At 42.1% G+C, this 7,353-nt stretch overlaps 1 pseudogene; it reads right to left on the bottom strand.

The window, feature by feature from the left end:
• On the bottom strand, positions 904–5,348 carry LOC108633435 (annotated as a pseudogene).

Here is a 7,353-nt window from a genome sequence, read left to right on the forward strand (position 1 = left end):
CATGTCCATTGAGTTGGTGATGCCATCCCCCCATCTCATCTTCTGTCGTCCCCTTCTCCTGTCGCCAGTCCCTCCCAGCATCAGGGTCTTTTCCAATGAATCAACTCTTCTCATGAGGTGGCCAAAGTATTGGAGTTTCAGCTTTAGCATCAGTCCTTCCAATTAACACCCAGGATTGACTGCCTTCAGTACTGGGGATTTCCAGGCCAAGGGTCAGGGGCTGAGGAAGCTATCAAGAAAGGCTATTTTCTGCAGGAGCAAACCTGCAGAATCTCTTTGTGGATTAAAAGTGCGGGTAACACTTCCATGCTGGAGAACAGCTGAAACCGATGGTTTTTCTTCTTGTGAGTGTCATTGTATTCACTTCAGTTTAGGAGACCTGCAGGAGACAAAGGAGAGCATTGTTTTACTAATTCTACAAGCAGCTTCTTTTCCTCTCTTCCAAAGGGTCTCCTGTTAAAGCAGTACTGTAAGAAGTGAGAAAAAATTCCTAAAAATCCCTGAGCTAAAGCTACTTGAGAGAGCTGGCCTTTTACTAAGTGTCAAGAAGTTTAGAATTCAAAACCTTTCTCATTATGTCTGTCTCCTGTCTTGTCATCTCTACGATCAATTTTAGGAGACCGTGTGTGTGTGTGTGTGTGTGTGTGTGTGTGTGTGTGTGTGCATACACGGGTGCGCTTATGCCTATGCACTCAGTCATGTCTGACTCTTTTCAAGCCTAGGAGTCCCTAGGCTCCTCTGTCCATGAAATTTTCCAGGCAAGAATACTGGAGTGTGTTGCTATTTCCTATTCCAAGAGATATTCCCGACTCAGGGATGAAACCCATGTCTCTTGTGTCTCCTGCATTGGCAGGTAGATTCTTTACCACTGAGCCAGAGACCAAATCTATCTCTAAAAGAGGATTAAAGGGCATTACCTGTTGGCTGAAGTCCAGAGTGTCCTGGGAAACTGAAGGGAAGATATACAGATTTACAAGATATGGAGGCAATTCTCTTACCAGATTCAATGTCCTCAGACCCAGAGCCCCATCTGAAATTTCTCGACACTGCAACCACACCAGATAATGCCAGGGCAGAAAGGAGAGCGACCCTGAGAACTCGTGACCCATGAAGCTTCTGTCACACAAACCCAGTATAATTTCATCACCCTGGGGCTCTTCCTGCATTTGTCCCAGGATCTCCACCCCGAATCACCAAGCATGTTAACCTTTCCCTTATCTCTACAGGTCATAACCGCTTATGTTTCAACTATAAGTAATCAAGGACTATTGATTTCTGGATTTCCAGGGAAATAACGGCTTTATACAGTGTCACTGAGACAGAGAACTGAGCAAAGCCATCGTTCTTTTTGCAAAAATAAAAAACGCCTGTGGGTGGGGTCTCAGCTGTAAACAGGCTCCTCACGTTTCTGATTCCTGAAGTGGGTGAACAGCCCCACCACAAGAAAGAGCAGACCCAGAACAAAGCCCCCTGTTCCACTCATCATCTTACTCTGAGCAGAGTAGACTGTGCCCCTGAGAAAAGAAGCTAGTTTTGTGATTTTTATCTGAAATACAACTTTGCTAATTGAGACTCTGAGACTGAGAGCTTCAGGAATGAGGGAGGGCAGCCGGAAGAACTAAAATAACTGACTACTGCTAGAGAAAGAATGTAAAAATCACGCTGAGTAGCTACAAGGCTCAGGTACTGACTCGCTTCAATAGCACAGCCCTGACACAAGGCCACGTGACTTCAGTGCCAGGATGGATGAGAAGTCAGGGATTGAATGAATTTAAGTATCTTCTCTCAGATGGCAGAGTAAGGCTGGACTCCTCTCAAGTCAGGAAAAGTGCCTACATTAGAGAGGATGCGCCCTTCAAACAACAATGAACTCAGGGCAACAGTATCAGAAGTACAAGCCCAATCTAAGGCAGGGACAGGTGCCCCGGGCCACGCAGTGACCATGACTTGAGATTTCATGGAGCTTCAGATTGGGGACACCTCTTTTCTCCTTGTCAGGCAGAACTGCCTCCCCTCAGGGCACAGTTATTTGGAGAAACTATCGCAGGATAAACTATTAGACGATTTCTATCACAGGATATCACACGGCTCCCCCAGTAACCTCAGCTGGAGGACAGGAGAACATAAGCAAATGAACACATGGTGTAGGGAGAGGAGACACCTGACACTCAGGGGTAAACAAGCCCCCTCCACGGTGGGTGAGGAACTCACGAGATCAGAATGCTTCTCACTCCGTTCCACTGTGAGAGGGCTCGTCTGACTGGGGTGCTCCACTTGGCAGGTGTAGACCTCTCCACTCTGAGGAACCATTTCAAGCATCACCATGGTCTGGAGGGTCCAGTCTCCGTTCTGGATCAGGCCTGTGGAGATCACCCCAGCCTCCTCTTCCTGGCCTTTCCAGAACCACCTGACTTCAGCATGGCCCAGACAGAAACCATCCACAGAGCAGACCAGGAGGTCGTGGTGCTGCAGGGGCTGGGTCTTTGCAGGATACACAGTCACTGCAGGCTCCACTGGGAGAGAAAAGGTGGAGGGAATCAGTGAGGAAGGCAGAGTAAATCTCCCTGGCTGCCTTTCTGCCCCTAGTCTCCAGTCCCACGCTCCAGTCTTGGCAGACCTCTCTGAAAACTGGCCATGTGACCCAACAGGAGTTAGAACCATGAGCCTAGACTTTAATTCTTACAATATGGGACTGTTAGATTTCAGAGATGTGGAGGAAATTAATTTTGTTTTGTTTTTTCATAGCCCCAAAGAATTATTCATTATGACCTGATGTGTTTACCAATCTTTGCAAGGTATTTAGGGTTGACTAAAAAATTAGTCACAACCTGTAAGTAGAGAGCTATTTTATTTGGTGGGAATGTTAAGGTATCTGAGCCTGGGAGACAGAATCTCAGTGGCCCTGAGAAAACTGTTCCAAGGTGGTGGGAGAGGGAGTCAGGCTATATACAACTTTGCAACGAAGAGGACAGGCAATCTAAACATCAAAAATTTAGTGTTCTTCTGTGTATGGGAAGATGCAGGAATCTGGGATTATTGAAGTCATTCCTTTCAGATGCATCTCCGCTGTCTGGGGCCAGCATCCTGCATATTTACAGAGATAGTTTTGTTTCTTAAATTCCCTTTGAGCCTTCCCACTCACACTAGATGGCTGAAATCGCTGATGACTGTGACATCCTTAAGTTCCTTGTGTAGAGAGTGGCATTGTTTGTTAGCGTGGCTCAGAAATTCACATTTGAAGGGCTGGAATTGCAGATAGCTGTGACATTTCTTGCCCACTCATATGGCAGGAAATATTTCATTTGACAATAACATATTACTTAATGCATGATTTCTGGAGCCAGAGTGCCTGAGTTCAAATACTTGCACTGCTTTGCCCAAATATAAATGGGATAATACTAATATGTGTATTAGGGTTGTGTGAGGATTAATGCACCTAAAACAATGGCTGGAACTTCGTTTTCAAAATCCTTTAGATATTTGCTATCTTCTTTTACTTGGAGAGAAAACGTGATTCAAAGTAGTGTGGATAATTGGGGAACAGCTTGAGGTAGATGGGGAGATGGAGAAAAAAATTCCTGAGAATGCTACGCTCATACCTTAGAACACCCAAGAAAGTGATCTAACTCTGGGAAACAGGAATAGACAAAGGTAATTCTGAAGCTTTATGAATTGAGTCCCAAGAAAAGCCTGAGCTCTGAAGGAGAAGGAAAGGAGCAAATAGTCATTTATTTAAAAAAAAAAAAGAACACATGCAATTACACTCAGTTGATCAATTTCTCTCCTTTGCAAAATGAAGTGAAAGTGAAAATGTTAGTCACTCAGTTGTGTCCAACTTTGCTACCCACTGGACAGCAGCTCTGTCCATGGAATTCTCCAGACAAGAATACTGGAGAGGGTAGCCATTCCCTTCTCCAGGGGAACTTCCCAACCTAGAGTTTGAACCTGGGTCCCCCACATTGCAGGCACATTCTTTGCTGTATCAGCCACCAAGGAGGCCCCCTTTGCAAAATAAGCAGTCTTTTTACTGAACTGATCATTTTATAACAGTCTCTCTTTTTTTAAGCTGACGTTTGAGCTCAGGGTAGAGTCTGAGATTCATTAATACATGTGCTTAGTGCCCAAGAAGATCCCCACACCACCAGCCACAGTAAATACAATTATTTTTTTTAAAGGTGAAAACTGTTGGAAAAGCATTTTTATAATAACACAAAATGGCAAATCTAAGGCTGACAGCAAATTTTCATTAACAATTTTGCAGTATTTTATTAAATATAAATGTTTAAATTTCTAACATGGAAAATAACTAACAGAATCAAAATATAAACTACAAACAAGATAAAATACTGAATCGAATACCAGCAAAGTGTTTATTATAATGCATAGAGAATCCATAAAACCACTGAGAAAAACACAAAGATCTAAGAGATAATAAACTTCAGATAATTCTTAAAGTTGTAATAGATGTTTGCCAATAAATATGTGAAAATGTTCAGGAACCTTAGAAATTAAAGACATATAAAATAAAAACAAAATGATATAAAATGTCAACTATTTGGCAATACTGAAAAAGATCTAACAAAGGGAAATGTGAGGTAAAGTGTTCCCACTATAAAAGAAGTAACATTAAACTACTTAAATACAACTAGCATTATAAAAATAGTAACATCAGTATGTTAAGTCCGTCAGTTCAGTCACTCAGTCGTGTCTGACTCTTTGTGACCCCATGGGCTGCAGCACGCCAGGCTTCTCTAAGAAAAGAAAGTGAAGTCGCTCAGTCGTGTCCAATGCTTTGCGACCCCATGGACTGTAGCCCGCCAGGCTCCTCTGTCCATGGGATTCTCCAGGCAAGAATACTGGAGTGGGTTGCCATTTCCTTCTCCAGGGGATCTTCCCAACCCAGGGATACCCAGGTCTCCTGCATTGTAGACAGACACTTTACCCTCTGAGCCACCAGGGAAGCATTCCCAGAGCTTGTTCAAACTCATGTCCATTGAGTTGGTGATGCCATCCAACCATCTCATTCTCTGTTGTTCCCTTATCCTCCTGCCTTCAATCTTTCCCAACATCAGGGTCTTTTCAAATGAGTTAGCTCTTTGCATCAGGTGGCCAAAGGATTGGAGTTTCAGCTTCAGCATCAGTTCTTCCAATGAATATTCAGGACTGATTTCCTTTAGGATAGAGTGGTTGGATCTCCTTGCTGTCCAAGGGATGCTCAAGAGTCTTCTCCAACACCACAGTTCAAAAGCATCAATTCTTTGGAGCTCAGTTTTCTTTACAGTCCAACTCTCACATCCATACATGACCACTGGAAAAATCATAGCTTTGACTAGACAGCCCTTTTTCTGCAAAGTAATGTCTCTGATTTTCAATATACTGTCTAGGTTGGTCAGGGCTTTTCTTCCAAGGAGCAAGCATCTTTTAATTTCGTGGTTGCAGTCGCCACCTGCAGTGATTTTGGAGCCCCCCCCCCCCCAAAATAACATCTCTCACTGTTTCCATTGTTTCCCCAACTATTCGCCATGAAGTGATGGGACTGGATGCCATGATCTTAGTTTTCTGAATGTTGAGTTTTAAGCCAACTTTTTCACTCTCCTCTTTTACTTTTATCAACAGGCTCTTTACTTCTTCACTTCCTGCCATAAGTAAAAAAAAATAATAATTTAGGAAGGTGATTTCAAAATCATGTCAACCATATAAAAATAATACATCCTAAGAAAACCAAGAAAGGAAGAAAGTTAGACCTAAAAGACATCTCAGAAAGATTGGCAGGCAATTCTTTACCCCTGAGCAACCAAGGAAGCTCCTACCTTTTAAGATCATAAAATTTAATGAAAGTGATGGAAAACACCCAACCACAAGAGGATTAATTTTACACAGGAGTCAGAAATGTCAGAAGAAAAGTGCGGAGTTCTAAAACAAATAATAATTACGTTAGAGTGTCAAAAGTTCCTGAAGAATGACATTTAAGATGTACACTAAAAGGTTATGTTGATATGAGCTAGAGGAAGAGGAGGTGTGTGTATGTCAGGGGGCAAAGGGAGGCATATTTTAGGTAAAGGTAATAGCATGTGTAGAAGCTTAAAAGAGATGTACTTCTCTATGAAACCAGAAAAATAAAAATAAAAGCAGTTCACTGAAGCACAGAGATTGAAGGTGGAGACTAAAAGATTCCACTAGAAAAAATCATAGGAACCAAGTGCTTAAAAGATTGTAGGTGATGTCAGAAATTTGAATTTATGCTAGATGTAATGGGAAACTTTTGAAGAGTTTCAAGGAGATTAAAACCATGATCCCAATGCACTTCTACCTTTTCTGCATTTCCAAATCGAGAAAACCATATTTTTCTTAAAACAACAAAACAAAAGTACTTTGTGGCAGAGCTTGTTTAGCAAATCTGAGCTGCTGGGGTGCATACTATGTCACTTCAGTCATGTCCAATTCTTTGTGACCCCTATGGACCATAACCCACCAGGCTCCTCTGTCCATGGAATTCTCCAGGCAAGAGTACTGGAGTGGGTTGCCATGCCCTCCTCCAGAAGATCTTCCCACCTCAGAGATGGAACCTTCGTCTCTTGTGTCTCCTGCATTGGCAGGTGGGTTCTTTACCACTTGCACCACCTGGGAGAAGTCAAATATGTCTCAGAGCCCTTAGAGGTTACATGTGCTTCTGTAGTTTTAATACACATTTGTTAACTATACATATATGTATAAATATATACACATATTTTATGTTTCGTCTTTATGTTTAACTAAATTGTGAAAATGTCAGGAAGAGTTAAACAACTCTTGCTAAAAGTGCGATAACTAAATGAAGCCCTTTGATAGCATCAAAGGAATGAAAAGTAGAATTACTGCAGAAATTCGAGGCATTTTCTTGAAAAACATTTGTGGCAGTCACCACTATTTGTGCATTGTAAAGTCAAGTTGATGAAAGTTAAGAAGTTGTGATGATCAAAGACTCATGAAATTTTGAAAAACATTTCATAAGGCAAGAGATGAAAATGAAGATCTTGAACTTGAGCTCATTGAGTGGATTCAACAAGAAGGTGGTGAATTTATGCAACTGTCTTGTTTTGTTTGGGTAATGAAACCAAACCAAACCATAAATAACTGTATTAAAAGATGAGTATGCGTCTAGAATTCTTAGAAGCAGCACAGCATAAGTAAAGTGTGTTTTCAATCTCTACACTACTGACGTTTGGACCAGATAATTATTTGTGACTGTGGGGGTGAGGGCTGCTCTGTGCATTGTAGGGTGTCTACCGTCATCCCTGGCTCTACCAACTAGATGTTAGAATAAAGCTCTAGTATGACAGCCTAAAGTGGACCCAGGTATTGCCAGTGGTTCTG

The sequence above is a fragment of the Capra hircus genome, chromosome 23 (genome assembly GCF_001704415.2).
Source record: "Capra hircus breed San Clemente chromosome 23, ASM170441v1, whole genome shotgun sequence".
In the NCBI taxonomy this organism is placed as follows: Eukaryota; Metazoa; Chordata; class Mammalia; order Artiodactyla; family Bovidae; genus Capra; species Capra hircus.